At 40.7% G+C, this 14,593-nt stretch overlaps 1 pseudogene; it reads right to left on the bottom strand.

Annotated features, from left to right (window-relative positions):
* Positions 1–4,254: 4,254 nt before the first annotated feature.
* On the bottom strand, positions 4,255–5,763 carry LOC102845421 (annotated as a pseudogene).
* Between the last annotated feature and the right edge of the window lie 8,830 nt (positions 5,764–14,593).

Here is a 14,593-nt window from a genome sequence, read left to right as displayed (position 1 = left end):
CAACAGCCCTGAATCCTGCTCTGTCCTTAGCCAGTCTCACTGACTCCAACACATTGCCCTCCTTGTCCCAGTTTCTATATTAATCCATCTCATTTGGGGCCTTCTTCTCCTGCACTGTCCCTCCATTCTTCTGAGCATGATGTCCTTCTCCAAGGGCTGGTTCTTCTTCACAACACCACATGCCCCAAATATGTTAAGACAAAGCTTCAAAATTCTAACCTCCAAAGGAGAAACCCTCTCCAAGACAGACCAATTTGTTTTCTTGGTGGTCCATGGTATGTTCAAGACCCTTCTCCAGCACCACAACCCAAAAGCATCAATTTTTCTTCTGTTACCCTAAGCCATTGTCCAGCTCTCTAATGTATAGGAAGTAATTATGAAGACCATGTCCTGGGGCAGGCTCATCTTTTTCTCTAGACTGACATTGTTGCTTATTAATACTCTGTAGAGGTCCCCCACAGAAGAGTTTCCCAGTGAAATTCATCTTTTGATATCCAAACTGCTGGTGACAAGAGTTGATTGTGGAGACAAGCAAGCTATAATTGTTAACAACCTCAGTCTCTTCTCCATCTATCATCAATTGGCCCTGGGTGAAGATCTTTGTCTTCCTGATGTTGAGCTTCAATCCACTGTGTGTGTGTGAGTGTGTGTGTGTGTGTGGTTGGAAAGAAATTGTCCCCAAGAATTTTAATTGACATTCTACTCGTAGTGTTTCAGTTGCCTGGTCAGTCTTGGAAAATTAGAAATGCATGAGGCAGCTAAGTCCAACAAAATTAGACTACATTGGAACAGATAAGGGAAAGAACTATTTAAAAAGAGCATATGATTATTATATGTATGACAACAATCTAGAATTAGAGATGCATTGCAAAGTTGACCGGGGGATGGAGAAAGAAGGGAAGGAGGAAAATGTGAAACACTGAATAACTATAAAAAGAAAAGTGAAGTGGAGGAGGGGAGAGGGAGGGAGAAAAATATGCAGCAATGAATGAATTTTAAAAAATACATGGACTGGAGGAGGGGGTAAGAAGGGGTAGCAAGGAAAGTTTTCATCTATGAATGAATGAAAAGCCAACTTTTCTGTAAACTCTCAGTTAAAGTAACAAAAAAAAGTAAAGTCAGCTTAGTAAAGTCTGTGTTGGGCAGTGACTAGTGTAAGCAGTGACTCCACCAAATTTAACACCAGCTAAAATATGAATGAGGCAGAGGAAGTAGTCATCCAAATTAATGTGTTACACCAATGAACTAATTTTTAGTTTGTGTATTATAATTATTTTATGGCATATTATCTTCTTCTGCCCTGTATAGTTTTCAAGGTTGTAACCTTTAACTGTTTTAAGTTTTTTTGGTTTTTGTTTTATCTTATTTCATTGGTTTGCTTACAAAGTTCATATACTTTGTGTTTCGCACTATTCTTCATTTATATTATGTTTCATACAATCATTCACATGCATTTTTTTTTTATAAAATCAAACATCATTGGACCTTGCCCATCATTACCCTGTCATTTCACCTGGATTCAGGTCATATTGAAGAGTCCGATTGTTGAGCTTTTGCAGCAAGTACTTCAGGCTCTCCTCAGTTTCACCAAGCAAGGTTGTGTCATCTGCAGAATGTAGGTTGTTGATGAGTCTTCCTCCAATTCTGATGCTACATTCATCCTCAAAAAGCCTAGCCTCCCAAATGATCTCTTCAGCATGATATCCTCCTTTTCTGATTTTGAACAATGCAGAGTTTCCTTGCTCTGTTCTGAAGACTGGTCCAAGAATATGTTTCTCATAAACACAATCAAGTGTTCTGGAATTCCCATCATCCTCAAGATTAACCACAATTTGTTGTGATCCACACAGTCAAAATGCCTTTGAACAGTCATAGGCTAAAAATTATCCAAAAAATGTTTGAAACAATATGTGAACAGAGAACTGCCAGATGTGCAGGTTGGATTTAGAAGAGGTGGTGGTACTAAGGATATTATAGCTAATGTAAGATGGATCTTGGCAGAAAGCAGAGAATACCAGAAGAATGTCTTTCTGTGTTTAATTGGCTATGCAAAGGCTTTTGACTGGGTGGATCACAACAAGCTATGGCTGACTCTGAGAAGTAGGGGAATCCCAGAACATTCGATTGTGCTAATGTGAAACCTATACTTGGACCAAGAGGCAGTCATCAGAACAGAGCAGGGAGACCCTGGATGGTTCAAAATCAAGAAAGGGGTCCATCAGGGTTGTATTTTGTCTCCATACCTTTTCAATCTGTATGCAGAACAGATCATCCGAGACGCTGGGCTATACGAAGAGGAATGTGGCATCAGGATTGGTGGAAGAATCATCAATAACCTGCGTAATGCAGATGACAACCCTGTTCAGTGAAACTGAGGAGGACCTAAAGTGCTTGCTGCACAAGGTCAAGGACTGCACCCTTCAATATGGATTGAAGCTCAACATCAAGAAAACAAAGATTCTCACCACTGGGCCAACTGGCAGCATCAGTATGGATGGTGAAGAGATTGAGATAGTTAACAGTTTTCGTTTACTTGGTTCCACAGTCAACACTCTTGGTAACAGCAGCCAGGAAATCAGGCGATCAATTGCATTGGGAAAGTCAGCTGTGAGGGACCTCTCAAGAGTACTAAAGTGCAACGACATCAGACTGGAGACTAAGGTGCACCTGATCCGGGCTATAGTCTTTGCAATTACGTGCTATGCATCAGAGAGTTGGACAGTGAATAGGGATGATAGAAAGAATTGATGCCTTTGAGTTGTGGTGCTGGAGAAGAGTATTGAATATACCATGGACTGCTAGGGGAACGAACAGGTTTGTCGTGGAGAGGGTTAAGCCAGAATGTTCCTTGGGGTCAAGGATTCTGAAGCTTTGTCTGACGTACTTTGGGCATGTTGCAAGGAGGGCTTGGTCCTTGGAGAGGGACATCATGTTTGGGAGAGTGGAGGGGCGGCACAGGAGAGGAAGACCCTCGATGAGATGGATTGATTCTGTAAGTGGAGTGGTGGGAATGAATGTGTTTGAGACAGCGAGGTTGGCACAGGATAGAATGGCGTTTAGGGCTCTTGTCCATAGGGTCACTATGAGTTGCAAATGACTCGATGGCACATAACAACAACAAGACATTCCTCTAGTACTCTTTGCTTTCTGCCAAGATCCATTGGATATTGGTGATAATGTATCTAGTGTCATGACCTCTTCTAAACCAGCTTATATTTCTCTATTGATGTACTATTCCAGTAATTTTTTATAATCTTCAGCAATATTTTGCTTGCAGATAATACTAGCAATATTGTTTGATAATTTCCACACTGTTGAACCACCTTTTTATTTTTCAAATGGGAATAAATACAGATCTCTTTTAATTAGTTAGCCAGGTAATTGTCCTTCAGATTTCTTGGCACAACCTAGTGAGCATGTCCAGGGCAGCATCTGTTTGTTGAAATATATCATTTGGTATGCCATCAGTACTTGAGGCTATTCCCCTTTTGCTTTTAGGTATTTAATGATATACAATACAATACAAAATAAACCAAAAAGACTGATTTCTAAGACTAGGGGATTTTTTTAAGCCAACATCTGTTTCCTGGAGCAGTAAACCCTGCGTAAGAGAGGGCTGTGGTCTGAATCAAGCCAAAAGGAACAGGCTGGGCAAGGAAGCAAGGTGACTGCCTGGCAGAAGAGGTAGACTCAGGACCCCACAGGGGAAGGACATTCTTTGCATTGTTGCAGATCAGCGTAATACTAAGAGACATCATCAAAGAGGGTTAGGGGTATAAACAAAACCCTGAAAGAACCTTTCAATTGTACTGAACCTGGAAAAGAGTTCAGTCCACCACCAGTGAGCCAGAGGTGGGCAGAGCAATGGAGCAGCTGAGCCCTACAGCGGCACAGCCTGGCCCTCATGCCTCTTCTAGACTCCTCTCAGCTGCCAGGTCAGGTTTGGGCTGAGAAGATACAGAACCCAGGAAGAATAAGGTGATCTCAGAAGAGCTGAGGTGAAAAGGACACTTCTCAAAACAAACACACTTAATATGTGAGGAGACAGGACTGTCGTGGGGGCATTCACGTGCCCAAATTGCCCTAAGCCTGCAGTTCAGAGTCTAGGGCAGAAAGACTGTCAGGCACAGATTCTACACCTGACTCTTGCTCCCGAAAGGAAATCCAGAACGTTGGCCTTTCTTCCCTCCTTGGGACTCCACAAAGCCTCTAGGGGATGGTGATTCCTTTGAAAGGTGTGGGCAGGGCCTGCTCTTAGCTGGCTCCTCCCTGTAACATGAGGTCATTCAAAGCATTGTCCTGGCCATTGTTGTGTAATAGTAAACCTTCCTTAATATCTTTCAGTTTAAAACCCATTTTCTTAACTTTGCTCATTAACTGAAGAAAGTCCATCTTTTCCTCCAAACACTGGTGCATTTCCAAAGCCTCTTCCACTAAAAGAGGATAGAAGGCCTTCTAACAAAGCTGTCCATGTGCAAAAAGATAGTAGAGAATCTGTTCAATCTTCTTTCCCTTCTTCATGGCTCTCAGGACACATACCCATAGGAGTAGCCCGTGTTGACCACTCCCTCCACACCCTGTCACTCACTGGGAGACAGTGTCTGCTTTTCCGAATAGACCTGGGGACAGCTGGAAGTGTTGGGCACTGTGACACTGATAAATTAGGAGTGACCATAGGATCTGTATTTGGAGGTGATGATTTTTCTGTGCATACAGACAAGACAGAGAGGGAAGGCATCTGGAAAGAAGTGGACAGGGTTGGCACCTCTGTGCCTCTGTCCAACTTCAAAGCTGAAAGCCCAAGAGAGTGATGCCCAGTGAGCTCACTGGCACTGCTCTGTATAGAAGGCTTTAAGGAATTCCAGAACCTGCCATTGCAGAGGCTGAATGTACTGTGGAAAGAGCTCACCAGCTTGGCTGTCTTCTGACAGCTGTCATCAGAGTCAAGTTTTGGGAAAGACAGGGATTTGATATTGCTTACTGCAGGGATGGAGGGAAGGGACACTTTGGAAGACAGCAACGTCTTTTCATGTCTTTTCACAGTTGCCCAACTGTGGTAAGATTATAAAACCATCGGGTTTGTGATGAGGCTTAAACTCCAGGGTTGCCTGCTCTAAGGATGCCAGGATCTTCTCATCCTATAACAGACCCAGAACCTCCCCCAGGCAAGTTACTGCCCAACAGCTGAGCCAGGACAGGCCCAGTGGTTCCTGCTAGAATGTTTCTCAGATCTTCCTTCTCATCAATAGTTTTCAATTCCAGATTATCAAATGGGTCTTCTTCACACTCACTGTCAGCAGGATTGAAATCTGCCTTTGTGTGAGGTGGGCTGAGAACATTCTGCTTCATGGCACTGTTGCCGACTCAAGTTTGAGTGAGAATGCTGCTGTGCTGTGAGCTGGGGAGGATGGGATTACTAGGAGGTGGCATTGAAGCTGTGCTGTGAGTCTTGGAGAAGCCTGTTTTGCTGTCATCTTCTGGGCCACTATGGAACTCACTTTAGTTTCTGCTTCCTCAGCTTTGTGCTCAGCTTCCTGTTGGGCTTCTTGGATGTTCTTAATATCTTCAGCCCACTTAATGACTTTCTTCTCCCAGGAAAAGTCATACTGTACTTCTGACAACCTATATACAATCAAACAAGGAGAAGCCAATAGGTAGACCAACTTTGGCTGGTGTTTCGAACTTCTCTCCTAGCTTAAATGAAACGTCATCAAGGTAACTAAAAGGCCCATGAAAGACTGCACCCAACTTCTTATGAACCATTTATAACCTTTGAGTTGTGGTGCTGGAGAAGAATATTAAACATATCTTGGACCATAAAGAGAACAGGTCTGTCCTAGAGAGGGTGAAAACAAGTTTCTCTTAGAGGTAATCTCACAAACTTTTGGCATGTGGCCAGGAGGGAGAGGGACAGTGCAGGAAAGAAAGACCCAAAAAGCCACTGCTGTCGAGTTGAGGCCAGATCGTAGTGACCTACAGAACAGAGGAGAACTGCCGCATAGCATTCCCAAGGCTGTAAATCTTTATGGAAACTGGCTGCCACAGCCTTTTCTTGAAGAACAGCTAGTGGGTTAGAACTGCTGACCTCCTGGCTAGCAGCTGAATGCTTAACTACTGCACCACCAGAGCTTCTGCATACGCTTGAACAACACTACCACCATTGTCCCAGAAACCAAAAGGTGCTGGCACCGGTTGTCCACCCAAACTTAGTTCCTGCAGAGCCACTGATATCCCCCTAGGGACAGCGAACACCACCACTACCACCACCACCACCACCACCTCCAACTCTGGCCACCCCGGGCCAAGTTGTCACCACAGACAGTGCCAGGACCACAGCTACCAAGTTTAAGTCTTACTTCCTTCCCAAGACTTAATTTTTTTTGCCAAGTCCTTTGGAGCAGACCGCACTTCCTCTTTCATCATCATTACCTCTTGATCATATGTTGTTTCTTGAACGTTTTTTGTGTCAGCCAATTCTTTTTGGCACAGTCACTCTATATACTCCTTCCATCTTCTTTTAATATTTCCTGGAGCATTCTATATTCTGCCCATGGCACCCTTAAGTGTTGAAATATGGAGATTGAATTTGTTCTTTAGTTTCTTCAGCTTAAGAAATGCCAAGAAAGTTAGGCCCTTTTTATTTTCTGACTCCAACTCTTTGCAAATTTGTCTTTCCGAGTCCCCCTTTGAAATCTATTCTGCTCCTTAACTTCTTCATTTCTTCCTTTTGCTTTGGTGTCTTGGTGCTCTAGTGCAATATTCAGAGTCTTTTCTGATATTCATTTTTGTCCTTGTTTCTTCTGTCTTTGTGATGACCTTTTGCTTTCTTCATGAATGATATTTTTGACATCTTCCCACAGCTCATCTGGTCTACACTCATTAGTGAAAAGGTGGGAAGGTGGTGAAAGAAAGAGGCGAAGACCCTCAACCAAATGGATTGACACGGTGACTGTGGGAATGGACTTGAGCAGTTCAGAAATTGTGTGGCTGGTGCAGGATAGGACAGTGCTCAAATTGGTTGTTCACAGGTTCACTCTTTGAGTCATACACGGGCCAATGGTACCTAACAATAATAATAACAACACGCTGTAAAGTCAGCTGTCCCTAGGAAACTAAAATTGCTGTACATTGAGCTACTTCAGTACCTTGTGCACTGTCCTCTCCAGTCTTGCCTGCCTGACTTAAATCTTTAGTCAGGTGAGGGTAGCAAAGTCAGAGCTTTGACCTCACAGTAACACCTGGAAAGAAGAGGCATGTCAAAAAAGGAAGAACCACGCTGGTAGAGGGAAGGAGAAATCTAAATCACGATTTGCTGAAGTTTCTTGTTGAGCATCACTTTGAATGTCTCTATGATATACTAACCTAGAAATGTCTTCATTAAGCTGAACAGAATTTAAGAATACTCTTGTGAAAGAAGAAAAAAGCCTGAATTAAATCCCCAAAGTCTCCTTTGGCCCTTGTAAAGCATCAGTGGAATTCAGAAATCTGTGTCTTCCCTCGGAAGATTCCACATGTAGTGAGGGGGAAAAAATAAATAAAAGAGCAGTTTCTGAAGTCCAGAACTAATCTGACCTTTACAACTAGACCTCAATACTATTTTAAGTTTCTCTGATATCTACCACATCCTTTTCTGTTCTTAAGTTGAGGAAAAATATCACAAAGATTGTATCAAACTAGATTACTCTGTGACCATTATAAAGTGAAATACAAACAAGGTCACTCTGCTGCACAGAACATCCAACATCTCCTTCTCCATAAAGGACTGTTACTTTCTCTTCTCCCTAGTTAATTTCTCCTACAAATCATTACAATTACCTTATCACTCAGATACAGTTTATTAAATTTCTCAATCATAGAATGTTTTTGCTTTGCTAGAACATTTAATGCAGAATAAGTCCCTGCTTTTTTAGACCCATTCCCCAATTACTCAGCATCTGAAATAATACATATAGTGGGTTCTTTCTAATGTTTCTTCCCCCTCCCTTTCCCCCTCTTCTTTCTTGTTGCTTACCGTTGAATCTGATCCAACTGGCACAGGAAGTGATTACCCCTCCTCCAGTGGAGCATCTGGTGGATTCTAACTGTGCACCTTGGGGATTGCAGTGCAACTTCTTGCAACTAGTCCACCAGAGCTTCCTTTTCTAATGCTGTCTTATTGAAATTTCATTTGACTCTTTATGAAGTATATTCTCAGTTTATAACATGAATAAAATAAACCTAACTTGTTATCTATACATGTGCTCCAAGTATACATTAGTTGTAGCATATATATTGGAGGTAAGGATGGCTGTCAAATTTTCCATGGAGAAGCACAAGGTAGGATAAAATTTTTAAACTAAAATAAAATTATTTGGCAGTATGGAATAAGTATTTACTACTCTTGCAATCTGTGGTCAGGGAGGCTGCTAATTTTGACAGAACTGCACCTTTTTACCTTCCCAGGCTGAGCTGAAAAGAAAGTATGGCCAGTCTTAAAGGAGCCAGTATATTATCAGGGACAGTCAAATTTGGGCCAAGATAGTCAAAGATCCCCTTCCCTACACTGCCTGATCTAACCAAGCTGAACATAACCACCCTGATGTTGATTTACATGACCTGTAAACCAACCACTAATCTCAGCAATGAAATATCATCCGATAGATGATGAATATCCACCATTACTCGCTTAAACCAGAAGACACAGGGTCCAGGGACCCTTAAATTCTTCACCCTATTCAAATTTATAGAAGCCACATTTTCCCCCACACTTGTAGGTAATCCCCAGGTATGAGAAACTAGTGAACTAGAGTGTTTATAAAAGACCTTGAAGATGGCTTATTTTTCTCTGCACATTATACAGTTTATAAATTTGTGACCCTTGATATTGTCAACATCAAAGACTAAAATTTTCAAGAAACCTAAAATATTTTAGGACTTGGTCCACAACAAAGTTTTCTATGCTGTCTTCCACCATCTCTGTCATATCAGGCAACATAGGAGAATAATAAAAAATATTTCACCATCTGTTTGATTGGAAACACTCTCTTTAAACTTTGAAACCTGCTTTAATTTGTGGTGTTATCTCGGTTTTATTTTTCAAATGAAATTACTTTATAAATACCTCACAGGTTATTGTGAAAATCAAATTAGGTAGCAGATGTGAAAGTACTTAGAAAAGTTCAAAATGTTATAGAAATGTAACATTATTTGACATGCTGTTACAATAATAACAATCTAAGAGTGCTAATAGGCATTGTTTCCTCATTATCTAGACTGACTGGTGTAGTAGAAATAGCACTAGATCTAGCCAGCCATAGACTCATGTTTAAACTCCCACTCTGCCATCACCTAACTAGTATGACCCTGGACTAGCCCCTCGCCCACTAAATAACTTGTTATGAAGTACAAATGTGAACTCAAAGATCCTTTTGAGCTTGGAACAAAACTTCTTATTGACGCTTTTTCCAACACCACTATTTAATTTGAGGAAGAAAAATTAAAAGTAACAATTTACATGGATTTTTAAAAAGCCTTTAAGAAGACTTATTTTTAAATTAACAAAAACAAAATAGTACTCAACCTAGTCTTGACTTCATCATAGACCCTTGAATCTATTTGCACTACTCAGCTGGTCATATTTCTTTGACTGGTCTGCATTTGCACAAGGAGGTTTTGCTGCTTGGAGCTATCGTTTCCTCCTCTTTAGAGCCTTCCCTAGTCATTGAAATTAAGTCAGAATTTCTTTCTTGTTTTTATAGATCTTCGTGCTATTTCATCATAAGGCCCTTCATCATCCTCCTCCTCCTCCTCCATGCAATATCAGCCATTACTGGGCATTCATCTTTTATGGGCTGGGTGCCATGCTATAAAAGTTAATACAGTCTTTCTAATGCTCAAAAGAATTACTAGGTGGTGCAAATGTGTATGGTAGGCTAACTGAAAGGTTGGAAAGTCAACTGCATTCATAGGCACATTGAGGAATGGCTACTCCCACAAAAATCAACCATAGTTGCTGTGAAATGGAAGATTGAGTGCCAGGGGTAATGCACACAAGAACTCTGTAAGGCAGGCTTAAATTTTCTTCACAGATAAGAAACTGATCTCCAAGGCAGTTAGTTCATCAGGTTGTACAAAAGTATGCAGCACAGTAAGAAGTAAAAACATATAGTGCACTACTACAATAGCCCATCCATGAAATCATTGTTTTAGCTAAATTATGCCTCATGACAGAAATGACAGCGCTGAGGCACATTACTCACCTCGCTAAGAAAAGCATCACCCACCTGCATGCAACCAATGCCCAAAAGCTTGTGCAGCTGGTGAGCCAGTATTTTTTGTCCACAAACGAGTGGAATAGGCAGGCCATAGACCGCCCTCAGAAGCCACTGTTTCTGCTGCCACTTCAGTTGCTGCTGGTGAGCACATTTCCTGCCTGCCCCCAAAGTGTGCCACCTGCCTCATACCAATGTCCGTCAGCCTATATTGCATTGAGTCGCCCACCAGCTACTGTTGCCTCTGCTGGTGAGCACACTAGCCTCCCCAGCGCAGAAATGTAATACCCATAGGCCTCCTTGACAGTCACTACTGCTTGTGAGCAACCTCCTTGCCCAACTCAGATGTCCACAGCCACAGACTTCTCTCCGAAGCCTGCCAGCTACTGCTGCTGCTGGTGGTGAGCACACTCCTCGTCCACTTGGTCATTGTTCAGGGAGAATAGCTGAGAAAATTACACTCCGGGAACTGATATCATAAAAATAAAGAGCTGACAATACTCACTCTAATAGAGCAGAACTTGGCTCACACATAGCAAGAAGAAACCCACATAATGTCAAGGAATTAACATTATTGGTGGGGGGGGAGAAACAAATGAAATAAACCCCAACTCAAGCCCTTTCTTTAAACAGAAAACTGAATTACAGATCTGATAAATATCTGAGACAGGTAGACAGAAGAAATATACTGACATGGAGCTCCAAGAATAATAATAATAATAATAATAATTATTATTATTATTATTATTATTATTAAAAAGTTATAAATGTTGGAAGATGTAAATGAAACCCTAAATAAAGATATACAAGATTTTTTAATCTATAAAAACACAAAGGGTACAATCAACACAGAACTAGAAACATTAATAAAGTTGGAATATGAAAAATTAGAAAAGTAGAAACCACCACAGACTGAGAAAAAAACAATTGGAACATTTCAGACAAGTGTCTCATAACTAAAGTTTACACACTACCACAGGGTTTCCACAAGAAAGGAGAAAAAAAAGGCTGATAACCCAATAGCAAAAATGGGCAAAAGACATGAAAACATGAAAAGACTCTTCATAAAGAAGGACATTTGAATGGTGAACAAACATATGAGGACATACTCAAAATCACTGACAATAAGAGATGCAAATCAAAATAATGATGAGATACTGTGGCGTCAGAAACCTGGAAAACTGGCTTTTCTATTTGTTGTGTTAGTCCCCACTGAAGGTATGATCTCCAGCTACCTTAACTGCAGACACATGGTCTTGTAAATCATCAACAAATATGGGACCAATAAAAGAGTGTGCTTTCTACATTATGAAAAATGGTGGTGGAGAGAAGACAGTGGCTGATAATGAAGAGACTGTGGCAATGATCGCACTGCGGTGAAGAGAGTTGTAACAAGGTATAACCAGAGGAATCCTGGATATTGAGCCATAACTAAAGGTTTTTCTTGCTGGATGATTGAAGGAATAACTGACTTGTGACTTCTCTGGTGGCCTAGTGCTAAGAACTAACTACACTGCAATTCCAAAGGCAAGTGGTTAGAATCCACTAGCTTCTCCATAGGAAAAAGATGGGCAATCTCCTCCCATGTGATTAACTGCCTCTGAAAATCCAGTGTAAGCTATGAACATAGAGTGTCAGCTATGGGTACGGGGCTCTGACTTGACAGCAGACAATAGCAATAACAACTGCTCTGAATTTCTCTGATTGAGGAATAGTATTTTGTTAATCTGCCCTGGTACTGTTGGAATAAACTTGGAAATGCATTATGTGATGTTTTTTGCCTACCCCACCCCCCAACCAATACTCTACTAAACCCTACAGCTGTGAATAAAGTCTGTGTGTCAAAATTGAACATTGGACCTATGACTGACAGAAATAGGTGCAAGAGCATGAGTGGTGGTGCCATGTCTGACCATGTAGCTATTTTTAGGGTGTTATGGATGCTATTGATGGGAACAGCTCCTGGTGAAGAAGTGGATAGAAGTCAGACCCAGCGACCCCCATGCTTCATCTGCATCTTTCACAAACATCATCTCACCCTAGCAATAACAAAGTTTAATCACACAGCAAATAGCCAATATTGGAGAAGATGCAGAGAAATTAGAACTCTCATATTCTCTTAGTGAAATTGTAAAATGAGAAAGCTGCTACAGAAGGCAATTTGACATTTCCTAAAAGCCAAACCAAAAAAACAAAAAGAATCCCATATGGCCCAGATATTCCACTCCAAGGAAATTAGAACTGTGACACAAAGATATGTACACCTATGTTCATAGCAGCATTATTCACAGTAGTGAGAAAATAGAAATAGCTCACGTGACCATCAACAAATGAGTGGATTGAGAAATGTTGGCACATTCACACAATCAAATACTATGTAGCACTAAGTAATAATGATTTCATACAATACCATCCAACACAGGAGAATCTAAGAGAATATTATGTTGAAGGATTTAACTCAGTCACATAAGAACAAATACTGCATAAGACTATTGTTGTGAAAATATGAGGGTAACTGAGTAATGTTCAAAAGGAAAAAAGTAAAGAGGAGAAGGAGTTGGAAAAGAGTGAGGAGGTAAATCACTAGGAAGTTGGAGTGGCATCCACTTCCTAAATAATATGCCTCTGGAAACTCTATGAACTTTGAAAAATGTCTATAGTTGCAGAGAGGCTTCAGGCCTTTTGTTTATAGGGTCGTTATGAGTCATGTTCGACTTGAAGACAATCAACAACAACAGCTGCAGAGTTTAGTCATGGAATTGAAGAAATAGAAAAGATTCAATGGAGACTTAAAAAGACTGAGTAATAATAGGCATACACTAGCAGTAATTAAACAAAGTACAGTGTATATGAATAATTGTATGTTGTTGTTGTTAAATGCCATTGAGTCATAGAAAACTCATAGTGTCACACTATGAATTAAAGACCTGAACACTTGTTTAATTTTCATCATTTCTCCAAGTTCATCAAGTTTCTGAAGGCAAGATATTTTGGAAGTGGATGACACTTTTGCTTCCAAGCTTGTTTTAATCAGGTAGATCCACCAAACACTGTCCACCATGGGTAACCATTCTCACATTTGACGCATCAGTGTCAGTGTTCAGCCTCACAGCAACCACGCATTACAAGTACAGCAAATGGACCAGTGCTATACCACTTAGAAGAATGTTTGACCAAAAACAATTAAAATCAGGCCTGAGGGCTGCAGATTAAAATCACCCACTTTTGCCTTGGTAGCATCACTTTCTATCCACTGGGCCAACAGAACTCTCTCGTTGTTGTTATTAAGTGCTTTCAAGTCATAGACAACTCATAGCAACCCTATGAACAAAAGACCTGAACACTTGTATAACTTTTGTATACAAAATTAACAAATTAAAAGAAACAACAACAACAAAAATATATAATACTGCAATGATTAATCTTTTTTTATCTTTATACTGTCAACTTCTTGTTATCAAGAACACTTGTGGTTTTCTTTGTGTGTCCTTCAAAACTCAAACTCTTGACTGTCAAGTCAGAATCAATTCACAGGTGGATCTCCTGTGGTTTTCAGAAGCTGTAAATTATATGGGAAGAGATTGCGCATCTCTCTCCCTAGGAATCGTTGGTAGATTCCAACCATGAAAGGAGTGCCCCCTTTGGATTAACAGTTGTTCAACCTTCTATAGTCTAGCACACCGGACTATTGTTACATGTTCAGGACTATTGATTCAGAACTGACCCATAGTTGACCCTTCAGTGAGTTTTCAGAGGCCACCAGACTAATACCTAGTGAAGGAGACTCAAAAAACTTGTAATTTAGTAAATTGTATTTGAAGCATGACTACATTTTCCTTAGTGTAATTGTTGAGTACAGTAGAGTTCGAACTGACCCATTCTTAACCCTTCAGCAGGTTTTCAGAAGCAGTTAATCACACAGGAGCAAGATTACCCATCCTCCTCCCGCAGAGCAGCTGATGGCCTTGAACTGCATGCCTCTGGGATTACAGTGCAGCTTCTTAAGACTAGGCCACCATAGCTCCCTGTTATGTACAATATCTATGATTCCCAGTAATTAATTACCCACCCTCTTATATGGGGTGTTTTAAACTCAACCATTCTTAAAAATTAAAAAAAAAACACTACCAAAACCCCAAACAAACAAAAACCCCAAACCACTGCTGTCTAGTCAATTCCAGTCTATTAAACTCCAAATGCCCTTCCATTGAATTTCCAAGATCATAAATCTTTAAGATAGTGCACTGCGCATCTTTTGAAGTGGCTTGTGGATTTGAACCAACCACCTACCTACCATTAGTTTAGGGATCCCTGGTGCTATAGTCTGTAAAGGGTTGTAATCA

The sequence above is a fragment of the Elephantulus edwardii genome, unplaced genomic scaffold (assembly GCF_000299155.1).
Source record: "Elephantulus edwardii isolate Elephantulus edwardi_28Jun2011 unplaced genomic scaffold, EleEdw1.0 scaffold00334, whole genome shotgun sequence".
NCBI lineage: Eukaryota > Metazoa > Chordata > Mammalia > Macroscelidea > Macroscelididae > Elephantulus > Elephantulus edwardii.
The sequence above is the reverse complement of the archived record's forward strand: the minus strand, read 5'-3'. Positions and strand labels throughout refer to the sequence as shown.